This window comes from Oncorhynchus clarkii, chromosome 4 (assembly GCF_045791955.1).
Source record: "Oncorhynchus clarkii lewisi isolate Uvic-CL-2024 chromosome 4, UVic_Ocla_1.0, whole genome shotgun sequence".
Classification (NCBI taxonomy): domain Eukaryota; kingdom Metazoa; phylum Chordata; class Actinopteri; order Salmoniformes; family Salmonidae; genus Oncorhynchus; species Oncorhynchus clarkii.
The window spans coordinates 78,971,639-78,984,644 of record NC_092150.1 but is presented as its reverse complement, the minus strand read 5'-3'; positions in this window follow the sequence as shown (position 1 = coordinate 78,984,644).

Sequence of the window (13,006 nt, the reverse complement as noted above, 5' to 3'; positions counted from 1 at the left end):
GCGTTAGGTTTTTATACAGTACCCAAAACCAATAAACCAAAGTGTACAGTCGTGGCCAAAAGTTGAGAATGGCACAAATATAAATTTTCACAAAGTTTGCTGCTTCTGTGCCTTTAGATATTTTTGTCAGATGTTACTATGGAATACTGAAGTATATTTACAAGCATTTCATAAGTGTCAAAGGCTTTCATTGACAATTACATGAAGTTGATGCAAAGAGTCAATATTTGAAGTGTTGACTCTTCTTTTTCAAGACCTCTGCAATCCGCCCTGGCATGCTGTCAATTAACTTCTGGGCCACATCCTGACTGATGGCAGCCCATTCTTGCATAATCAATGCTTGGAGTTTGTCAGAATTTGTGGGTTTTTGTTTGTCCACCCGCCTCTTGAGGATCTGACCACAAGTTCTCAATGGGATTAAGGTCTGAGGAGTTTCCTGGCCATGGACCCAAAATATCGATGTTTTGTTTCCCGAGCAACTTAGTTATCACTTTTGCCTTATGGCAAGGTGCTCCATCATGCTGGAAAAGGCATTGTTCGTCACCAAACTGTTCCTGGATGGTTGGGAGAAGTTGCTCTCAGAGGATGTGTTGGTACCATTCTTTATTCATGGCTGTGCTTTTAGGCAAAATTGTGAGTGAGCCCACTCCCTTGGCTGAGAAGCAACCCCACACATGAATGGTCTCAGGATGCTTTACTGTTGGCATGACACAGGACTGATTGTAGCGCTCACAATGTCTTCTCCACAATCGGAAAGGGGATTCATCCGAGAAAAATACTTTACCCCAGTCCTCAGCAGTCCAATCCCTGTACCTTTTGCAGAATAGCAGTCTGTCCCTGATGTTATTCCTGGAGAGAAGTGGCTTCTTTGCTGCCCTTTTTGACACCAGGCCATCCTCCAACAGTCTTCTTCTCACTGTGCGTGCAGATGCACTCACACCTGCCTGCTGCCATTCCTGAGCAAGCTCTGTACTGGTGGTGCCCCGATCCTGCAGCTGAACCAACTTTAGGAGACGGTCCTGGCGCTTGCTGGACTTTCTTGGGGGCCCTGAAGCCTTCTTCACAACAATTGAACCGCTCTCCTTGAAGTTCTTGACGATCCGATAAATTGATTCAGGTGCAATCTTACTGGCAGCAATATCCTTGCCTGTGAAGCCCTTGTTGTGCAAAGCAATGATGATGGCACGTGTTTCCTTGCAGGTAACCATCGTTGACAGAGGAAGAACAATGATTCCAAGCACCACCCTCCTTTTGAAGCTTCCAGTCTGTTATTCGAACTCAATCAGCATGACAGAGTGATCTCCAGCCTTGTCCTCGTCAACACTCACACCTGTGTTAACGAGAGAAACACAGACATGATGTCAGCTGGTCCTTTTGTGGCAGGGCTGAAATGCAGTGGAAATGTTTTTTGGGGGATTCAGTTCATTTGCATGGCAAAGAGGGACTTTGCAATTAATTGCAATTCATCTGATCACTCTTCATTACATTCTGGAGTATATGCAAATTTCCATCATACAAACTGAGGCAGCAGACTGTGAAAATGTATATTTGTGTCATTCTCAAAACTTTTGACCACAACTGTACTACCAAGGCACCCCCTCTCACAGGTATGCTTTCACGTTTCATAATTAGAAGTGTGTGGGTGTAAAGGACGTCGCGCTGCTTGCTTAAAGGCTCTACATGGTCAATCTGCTGTCTGCATTGGCCGTGCAGCATTTACGGACTTCTGCAGAAGTCAGGGCTTTCATACTTCTTGCGCTTCACATAGCGGCGCAGAGCTGTTGTGGTGGAAGTTGTCAAGCAAGTGAGTTTGTGTTTATAAAGGACCCTCACCTACAGTCAACCAATCTTGTCGATGTGGAGCTATACAACGCTATATGGAGCCCTCTGAATCCTTACAACATTTGGGAAGCGCATGGCGATGCGGCACAGTGCTCGATTTGGCCTTTGCAATAAATTTGGGGCGGCAGGGTAGCCTAGTGGTTAGAGTGTTGGACTAATAACCGGAAGGTTGCAAGTTCAAACCCCCAAGCTGACAAGGTACAAATCTGTTGTTCTGCCCCTGAACAGCCCACTGTTCCTAGGCTGTCATTGAAAATAAGAATTTGTTCTTAACTGACTTGCCTAGTAAAATAAAAAAATCTGTAAAAAGTGAATTTAGACATTAATAAATTAATTTCTATAGCTTCCAAAATCTATTTTACAAAGGTATTAGTAATCTAGTTTATATATAAATCATTGGGCGTTACCACACAGCACAGCACAGGAGTGTATTTCATACTGAACAACTCCACATCACGATTTCAATGGTAGATTTGACCTGCTAGGGGCAAAAGGAGCTAGATTTACTACTAAACTACCAAAATATATCACTTTTGCAACAAACTGGCAAAAATGATGACCAGAATTGATGTCTTTCACTATAACTAAGTCTAAAACATCTGGTTTCATTAAAGTTACTCTTTAAAGGGAAGAGGTGTGTTTTGAAGCTACAACCCAACCCCTCCCTGTGTTTCAACTGGTCATTCAGTACAGCACCGTTTCCGTGAACATTCTATTACATTTTTTATCAGAGGAGGCTGTCAGGAAAATAACCTCAAACTCAATGTAAACAAAACAAAGGAGATTATAGTGGACTTCAGGAAATAGCAGAGGGAGCACCCCCCTATCCACATCGACGGGACAGTAGTGGGGAAGGTGGAAAGTTTCATGTTCCTCGGCATCACGGACAAACTGAAATGGTCCACCCACACAGACAGCGTGGTGAAGAAGGCGCAGCAGCGCCTCTTCAACCTCAGGAGGCTGAAGAAATTTGGCTTGTCACCAAAAGCACTCACAAACCTTTACAGATGCACAATTGAAAGCATTCTGTCGGGCTGTATCTCCGCCTGGTACGGTAACTGCTCCGCCCACAACCGTAAGGCTCTCCAGAGGGTGGTGAGGTCTGCACAACGCATCACCGGGGGCAAACTACCTGCCCTCCAGGACACCTCCAGGACACCTGTCACAGGAAGGCCATAAAGATCATCAAGGACATCAACCACCCGAGCCACTGCCTGTTCACCCCCACTATCATCCAGAAGGCGAGGTCAGTACAGGTGCATCAAAGCTGGGACCGAGAGACTGAAAAACAGCTTCTATCTCAAGGCCATCAGACTGTTAAACAGTCATCACTAACATTGAGTGGCTGCTGCCAACATACTGACTCAAATCTCTAGCCACTTTAATAATGAAAAATGTATGTAATAAATGTATCACTAGCCACTTTAAACAATGCCAACTTATATAATGTTTACATACCCTACATTACTCATCTCATATGTATATACTGCACTCTATACCATCTACTGCATCTTGCCTATGCCGTTCTGTACTCACTCATTCATTTATTTTTATGTCCATATTCGTATTCATTCCTTTACACTTGTGTGTATAAGGTAGTTGTTGTGAAATTGTTAGATTACTTGTTCGATATTACTGCATGGTCCGAACTAGAAGCACAAGCATTTTGACAAACAATGGCATTAACATCTGCTAACCATGTGTATGTGACAAATAAAGTGTGATTTGATGGTAGGTGGAGCTATAGGAGGGAGGGTCCATTGTAATGACTGGAATGGTGTAACTGGAAAGGTATCAAACACATCAAAGGTATGGAAACCACTCCGTTCTATCCTACCACCAGCCTCCTCGTGTTTTTATGTAGTGAACACAGCCCTGGTTCATGGAATGTCCTCTAGACACACTTACTATAACTTCTCTTCTAATTTGAAAACATGTCCTATAATATCTAAACAAGCATTATGTTAGGCACAAACCGTTCGACATGAATACGGATTATTTCATATACAGACCACAAACTCGGGTGCCACGTTTATAGCAAAGATGTTTTATAACTAACCCAGAGCCTGTCGTTTCCAATGGGAGCAAATTCATCATAGCGGTCAGACCACGCAAGGAGGTGGGCAGAGCCAAGCGCAAGCTAGTGCGAACCTAATGGCATTTATTTAGCATATTTTCGTTAAGGAACACCTACTCTGCAAAGTGCAATAACTCAATTTGACCTTGCACTACTAAACAACGTATTTTTAAAAAAAAAACGTTGTCAAAGGGTAAAGTCTACAAAGCGTAGTCCACTCTCTTTTTTTCAGATTCTAGTTTTGGAACCAGAAAACTATCGAAATCAATTGTTTCATCGATAAGAAAATTAGCAGAATATTGTCCAAAGAACATCTCGCTCCATCTTCTCCCACGACCGGCCAGTGATATTCCTCTCATCACCATATTTGGTAAGGAGTGGAAACTCCAACCGGATACTTCACATTTTTACATCTGGTGAAATATCTGGCTTATCCTTCTAGCTGTGTTTATAGTTTGCACTTCACTGCCTCCATGTGGACAACGAGGGGAATGCACAAAGAAAAGCAATAAGTAGTTGTGGTGGGAGCGCTCTCCCTCTTGATGCGCTCTGACATTACACGCACCTTCATTCACACCGCCACCACTAGCTCAACATGACAAGACGTGCAAGTTGGAATACTGCGTTACAGTAACATAATTGTTTAATATTTTTCCTTTATTTTTATTTTTTTTACCCATGTACAAAAAAACCTAACACTGACTAAAGTAGACAGCATATCCTTTATCCTTGTTTTTGCCTTTGTTACATTTTCCATTATAGTTTTACGTTATGTAACCTTTTGCTATGGCATCTCTCACTCGGAGCGAGAAGGAGAGATGTCCCACAGCAGGGAACCGAAGGTATTGGGTAACGGACACTTGATTTAATATTACTTTTTAACATTTATTATTCAGTATTTATCTTAAGTTGTTTAGATAGAACTGTGCAACCCACAGCCTAAGTATGTACTTATCATTTGATGACTAATATGCTTTGAAAACATTAGGTTGAAATGATGTTATGATGATATCACGGGACACAGAAAAAAAGATGCTATCTAGAACCTAAAAGGTACTCCTGCTGTCACCATAGGATAAACCTTTGAGGAACCTTTTTGGGTTCCAGGTAGAGTTATTTTGGATTTAATGTAGAACCTTTTCCTCAGAGGATTCTACATGGAACCCAAAAGGGTTCTACCTGGAAGCAAAAAGGTTCCCATATGGGGACAGCCGAAACACCCCTTTTCAACTCTTTTTTTCTAAGAGTGTAGTCATGTTTGTTTTCTTGCCTGCCGTTTATTAAGGTGGTATTTGTGTATATTTCACAGACAACAGATGCTCCTCAATGTAAATCAACCAGATTCTACTCTGAGACTCAGACTGTGAGCGGTACAGCATTGCAGGAGGACTGGAAATCAACAGACCGCCCCTCATGGAGCTCTGTGTCCGAGGACAGATGTCCTATCTAGGACATCTCTGGCGGGACCTTGCGTCGGATCCAGAGGTCCTGTAAGTGCCAGTGGACTTGGCACTGTTGGACCCACCGTGCTGGGAAGTTGGAGTGTTCAGAAAAACTGATGGAAAAGTTATTTGTGAGCATTGCACCGTGACTGTGGCTGCACTGAAGAGACAGGCACTGAGCCTTGTCATTCCTCAATATATCTCATGCAAGGTAAGATGATCACTGCATCACTTTCTCTGGAAATGTCTTCTATGTAGTAAGCAGGAGCATACATTGTAGTGATACATTATACAGTACCAGTCAAAAGTTTGGACACACCTACTCATTCAAGGGTTTTTCTTTATTTTGTACTATTTTCTACATTGTAGAATAATAGTGAAGACATCACAACTATGAAATAACACATATGGAATCATGTAGTAACCAAGAAAAGTGTTAAACAAATCAAAATATATTTTATACTTGAGATTCTTCAAAGTTTCCACCCTTTGCCTTGATGACAGCTTTGCACACTTTTGGCATTCTCTCAACCAGCTTCATGAGGTAGTTATCTGGAATGCATTTCAATTAACATGTGTGCCTTGTTAAAAGTTCATTTGTGGAATTTCTTTCCTTCTTAATGTGTTTGAGCCAGTCAGTTGTCTTTTGGCAAGTTAGGGGTGGTATACAGAAGATAGCCCTATTTGGTAAAAGTCCATGTTCATATTATGGCAAGAACAGCTCAAATAAGCAAAAACAAACGTCAGTCTATCATTACTTTAAGAAATGAAGGTCAGGAAATATGGAACATTTCAAGAAAGTTTCTTCAAGTGCAGTCGCAAAAACCAAGCGTTATGATGAAACTGGCTCTTATGAGGACTGCCACAGGAAATTAAGACTGAGAGTTACCTCTGCTGCAGAGGATAAGTTTATCAGGGTTACCAGCCTCAGAAATTGCAGCCCAAATAACTCTGCTTCACAGAGTTCAACTAACAGACACATCTCAACATCAACTGTTCAGAGGAGACGACGTGAATCAGACCTTCATGGTCGAATTGCTGCAAAGAAACCACTACTTAAGGACAAGTGTTTCTTGGGCCAATAAACATGAGCAATGGACATTAGACGGGTGAAATGTGAGATTTTTGGTTTCCAAATGCCGTGTCTTTGTGAGAAACAGAGTAGGTGAACGGATGATCTCTGCATGTGTGGTTTCCATCGTGAAGCATGGAGCAGGATGTGTGATGGTATAGGGGTGCTTTGCTGGTGACACTGTCAGTGATTTATTTAGAATTCAAGGTACACTTAACCAGCATGGCTACCACAGTATTCTGCAGGGATCACCATCCCATCTGGTTTGCTATTAGTGGGACTCTCATTTGTTTTTCAACACGACAATGACCCAACACACCTCCAGGCTGTTTAAGGGCTATTTGACCAAGAAGGAGAGTGATGGAGTGCTGCATCAGATGACCTGTCCTCCACAGTCACCCGAACTCAACCCAATTGAGATGTTTGGGATGAGTTGGACCACAGAGTGAAGGAAAAGCCAACAAGTGCTCAGCATATGTGGGAACTCCTTCAAGACTGTTGGAAAAGCATTCCTCATGACGCTGGTTGAGATAATGCCAAGAGTGTGCAAAGCTGTAATCAAGGCAAAGGTTGCCTACTTTGAAGCATCTAAAATCTAAAATATATTTTGATTTGTTTATAAATTTTTTGGTTACTACATGATTCCATATGTGTTATTTGAAAGTTTTGATGTCTTCAGTATTTTTCTACAATGTAGAAAATAGTAAAAATAAAGAAAACCGCCTGAATGAGTAAGTATGTCCAAACTTTTGGCCGGTACTGTACTTTATAACCAATTCCATGTGGGAATAATTTAAGAGGTTTTGAACTGAAATGGTCATAAAATGTGGCTTAGAGGATTTCCATAGATTTTAGGATTTGCCAGACATTTGAATAAGCCTAATCAAAATTAATTTTCATGTACTTAGACATTTTTTTCTGATTTAGATTTTTTTATTTGTAGCAGACAACAATTCTAGTCATTGAGCAGACTCATAGAGGATATCCCTAGAGTGAGCTGATTCACTCTATAGCCCCTCTAACCTCATCGCCAGAGGCAAAATAAAACACTTGCTTACCTCTCCTACAGAGAGGGACATGAAATAAAATAGGATGTTTTAAAATAAAACACAGGCCATTTATATGTGGAGAGAATGCCTCATTGTTCAGAGTCAGTAGAAATCTGATAATGACTTCTTGTTGTGTATTGACTTCCAGCCCAGGGCCGTGATAAGATCTGTCCTGTTATGAATCAGAAATAAAATACTTCCTTAAATATTCAGGTAGGAAAACGGGTCTCTGACAGCCTGGTCCCAGATCTGTTTGTGCTGTTTAACCAACTCCTATGGTCGTTGTTTTGCCTGGTCCCAGATCTGTTTGTGCTGTTTAGCCAACTCCTATGGTCGTTGTTTTGCATGGTCCCAGATCTGTTTGTGCTGTTTAGCCAACTCCTATGGTCGTTGTTTTGCATGGTCCCAGATCTGTTTGTGCTGTTTAGCCAACTCCTATGGTCGTTGTTTTGCATGGTCCCAGATCTGTTTGTGCTGTTTAGCCAACTCCTATGGTCGTTGTTTTGCATGGTCCCAGATCTGTTTGTGCTGTTTAGCCAACTCCTATGGTCGTTGTTTTGCATGGTCCCAGATCTGTTTGTGCTGTTTAGCCAACTCCTATGGTCGTTGTTTTGCATGGTCCCAGATCTGTTTGTGCTGTTTAGCCAACTCCTATGGTCGTTGTTTTGCATGGTTCCAGATCTGTTTGTGCTGTTTAGCCAACTCCTATGGTCGTTGTTTTGCCTGGTCCGAAATCTGTTTGTGCTGTTTAGCCAACTCCTATGGTCGTTGTTTTGCATGGTCCCAGATCTGTTTGTGCTGTTTAGCCAACTCCTATGGTCGTTGTTTTGCATGGTTCCAGATCTGTTTGTGCTGTTTAGCCAACTCCTATGGTCGTTGTTTTGCATGGTTCCAGATCTGTTTGTGCTGTTTAGCCAACTCCTATGGTCGTTGTTTTGCATGGTCCCAGATCTGTTTGTGCTGTTTAGCCAACTCCTATGGTCGTTGTTTTGCATGGTCCCAGATCTGTTTGTGCTGTTTAGCCAACTCCTATGGTCGTTGTTTTGCATGGTCCCAGATCTGTTTGGGCTGTTTAGCCAACTCCTATGGTCGTTGTTTTGCATGGTCCCAGATCTGTTTGGGCTGTTTAGCCAACTCCTATGGTCTTTGTTTTGCATGGTCTCAGATCTGTTTGGGCTGTTTAGCCAACTCCTATGGTCGTTGTTTTGCATGGTTCCAGATTTGTTTGTCTTTTTGAAATGAGAAACGAAACACCAGAGCTTGTCTATACAGCCCAAACAGATCTGGGACCAGGCTAGGTCTCTGATGGCTCAGCTCAGTCTGGGACACAGAACGTGGTTCATTGACGTTAGCAGCTTGTGGGAGAGAAGTCTTGGAAAGGAAGTCAAGGGAGTACAAGGACACAGAAGGAAAGCATGTTTGAAAAGGGTATTTTGTTTTTACATTATATTGTAAATTAGAATTGTAGAGTTATGTCTCAGAATTGTATGGAAGGTCTGCTCAATCCAAGATTAAATCAAATCAAATTTATTTATATAGCCCTTCGTACATCAGCTGATATCTCAAAGTGCTGTACAGAAACCCAGCCTAAAACCCCAAACAGCAAGCAATGCAGGTGTAGAAGCACGGTGGCTAGGAAAAACTCCCTAGAAAGGCCAAAACCTAGGAAGAAACCTAGAGAGGAACCAGGCTATGTGGGGTGGCCAGTCCTCTTCTGGCTGTGCCGGGTGGAGATTATAACAGAACATGGCCAAGATGTTCAAATGTTCATAAATGACCAGCATGGTCGAATAATAATAAGGCAGAACAGTTGAAACTGGAGCAGCAGCACGGTCAGGTGGACTGGGGACAGCACGGAGTCATCATGTCAGGTAGTCCTGGGGCATGGTCCTAGGGCTCAGGTCAGTTGAAACTGGAGCAGCAGCACGGCCAGGTGGACTGGGGACAGCAAGGAGTCATCATGTCAGGTAGTCCTGGGGCATGGTCCTAGGGCTCAGGTCCTCCGAGAGAGAGAAAGAAAGAGAGAAGGAGAGAATTAGAGAACGCACACTTAGATTCACACAGGACACCGAATAGGACAGGAGAAGTACTACAAATATAACAAACTGACCCTAGCCCCCCGACACAAACTACTGCAGCATAAATACTGGTGGCTGAGACAGGAGGGGTTAGGAGACACTGTGGCCCCATCCGAGGACACCCCCAGACAGGGCCAAACAGGAAGGATATAACCCCACCCACTTTGCCAAAGCACAGCCCCCACACCACTAGAGGGATATCTTCAACCACCAACTTACCATCCTGAGACAAGGCTGAGTATAGCCCACAAAGACCTCCGCCACGGCACAACCCAAGACAGGATGACCACATCAGTGAATCAACCCACTCAGGTGACGCACCCCCTCCAGGGACGGCATGAGAGAGCCCCAGTAAGCCAGTGACTCAGCCCCTGTAATAGGGTTAGAGGCAGAGAATCCCAGTGGAAAGAGGGGAACCGGCCAGGCAGAGACAGCAAGGGCGGTTCGTTGCTCCAGAGCCTTTCCGTTCACCTTCCCAATCCTGGGCCAGACTACACTCAATCATATGACCCACTGAAGAGATGAGTCTTAAAGTTTGAAACCAAGTTTGCGTCTCTGACATGGGTAGGCAGACCGTTCCATAAAAATGGAGCTCTATAGGAGAAAGCCCTGCCTCCAGCTGTTTGCTTAGAAATTCTAGGGACAATTAGGAGGCCTGCGTCTTGTGACCGTAGCGTACGTGTAGGTATGTACGGCAGGACCAAATCAGAGAGATAGGTAGGAGCAAGCCCATGTAATGCTTTGTAGGTTAGCACTAAAACCTTGAAATCAGCCCTTGCTTTGACAGGAAGCCAGTGTAGAGAGGCTAGCACTACAACCACCATTACCCCAAAAATGGGGGAGGCAGGTGGCAGCGGGAGGAGGTAGGGAACTGGTCTGTATGCCTAATATAAAAGATCAAAACAGAATAAAAATAGCATAAATAAGAAAGTATAGCAGCTTACCAGCTTCATTTGAGGACCAGGATGTTGACTGCTGTGCCATACAGATAGCAAAATAGTTGGGTGGATATTTTTGATGTACCGATTCCATACCCTCCTGAGTTATATATAAAACGACGCAAGATTCAAGACTTCGTGCTTTCAGCTAAAATTATTGGTGGGTCACTGGTTTTTGATGGGAGATCTGTCGATGTGGCCTTGAGCAGGGTGTTGACCCTGGTTGCTTCTGTGGGTCGCTCAGGATGGGAGGCTGTTAGATGACTAATGTGATGTAGATGTTGAGCGGCTTCACTGCAAGTAGATTGCATGTTTTATATGTTCAATAAATGTCCAATATATATTTTTTATAAAAAGGACACAAAGTGAAGGTATGCCCTACCACCATCTCTGTCCTATGACAGAGGCCATTATAATGATTGATTCTGGAAATCAGTGTAATGACGATCAATTATCAAAGTTACTCCCTTTTGTAATTCACTTTGTGATGTTGTTTTTGCTATTTAATTAGACTCAATGCATAGAACCATACTATACATCCCCTTTACACTCACTCTATAGGACTCAACCTTGTCAGCCGATCTCCACGGCAACCTCCAAGCCCACAGCACTACCATAGGTGTCTGGGCTGTGGAAGAAGGGCAGAGTGGCTGTGACGTCTGCGGTGCCCACCTGATCCAGCTGAAGCAGGAGGCCATCCACCTGATCCTAGCCAGGGAGGAGAGTGCCAAGTGGGCCATTCCATCTATCGCCAAGCCCCTTCCTGGATCTGTCTAGCCCCCACCTCTCAGCCTCTTCCAGGAACCAGAGCTCGCCTGCCAAGCCCCTTCCTGGATCTGTCTAGCCCCCACCTCTCAGCCTTTTCCAGGAGCCAGAGCTCCCCTGCCAAGCCCCTTCCTGGATCTGTCTAGCCCCCACCTCTCAGCCTCTTCCAGGAGCCAGAGCTCCCCTGCCAAGCCCCTTCCTGGATCTGTCTAGCCCCCACCTCTCAGCCTCTTCCAGGAGCCAGAGCGCCCCTGCCAAGCCCCTTCCTGGATCTGTCTAGCCCCCACCTCTCAGCCTCTTCCAGGAGCCAGAGCTCCCCTGCCAAGCCCCTTCCTGGATCTGTCTAGCCCCCACCTCTCAGCCTCTTCCAGGAACCAGAGCTCCCCTGCCAAGCCCCTTCCTGGATCTGTCTAGCCCCCACCTCTCAGCCTCTTCCAGGAGCCAGAGCTCCCCTGCCAAGCCCTCCCCTGGATCTGTCTAGCCCCCACCTCTCAGCCTCTTCCAGGAGCCAGAGCTCCCCTGCCAAGCCCCTTCCTGGATCTGTCTAGCCCCCACCTCTCAGCCTCTTCCAGGAGCCAGAGCTCCCCTGCCAAGCCCTCCCCTGGATCTGTCTAGCCCCCACCTCTCAGCCTCTTCCAGGAGCCAGAGCTCCCCTGCCAAGCCCCTTCCTGGATCTGTCTAGCCCCCACCTCTCAGCCTCTTCCAGGAGCCAGAGCTCCCCTGCCAAGCCCCTTCCTGGATCTGTCTAGCCCCCACCTCTCAGCCTCTTCCAGGAGCCAGAGCTCCCCTGCCAAGCCCCTTCCTGGATCTGTCTAGCCCCCACCTCTCAGCCTTTTCCAGGAGCCAGAGCTCCCCTGGCAAGCCCCTTCCTGGATCTGTCTAGCCCCCACCTCTCAGCCTCTTCCAGGAGCCAGAGCTCCCCTGCCAAGCCCCTTCCTGGATCTGTCTAGCCCCCACCTCTCAGCCTCTTCCAGGAGCCAGAGCTCCCCTGCCAAGCCCCTTCCTGGATCTGTCTAGCCCCCACCTCTCAGCCTCTTCCAGGAGCCAGAGCTCCCCTGCCAAGCCCCTTCCTGGATCTGGATTCACCACCTTCAACACAGTAGCACCAAACCCCCACCGCTCAGCCTCCTCCATATCAATGTCAAGCAATAATGGAGTCACCATCTTCCTCTACCAGGTACTGTACAGTCCACATCTAAAGCCTATAAGCTGTATATCGTGACATTGCTCTGATATGGTTGTAGCTTTCATTATTACGGATGCTAATGGAGACCATATCAAGACAATGTCGTGACGCATCCCCCTCCAGATAGAGGGACTGTACATCTAAAAGCTGTGTATCAAGACAATGTCGTGACGCATCCCCCTCCAGGTAGAGGGACTGTACATCTAAAAGCTGTGTATCAAGACAATGTCGTGACGCATCCCCCTCCAGGTAGAGGGACTGTACATCTAAAAGCTGTGTATCAAGACAATGTCGTGACGTATCCCCCTCCAGGTAGAGGGACTGTACATCTAAAAGCTGTATATCAAGACAATGTCGTGACGCATCCCCCTCCAGGTAGAGGGACTGTACATCTAAAAGCTGTGTATCAAGACAATGTCGTGACGCATCCCCCTCCAGGTAGAGGGACTGTACATCTAAAAGCTGTGTATCAAGACAATGTCGTGACGCATCCCCCTCCAGGTAGAGGGACTGTACATCTAAAAGCTGTGTATCAAGACAATGTCGTGACGCATCCC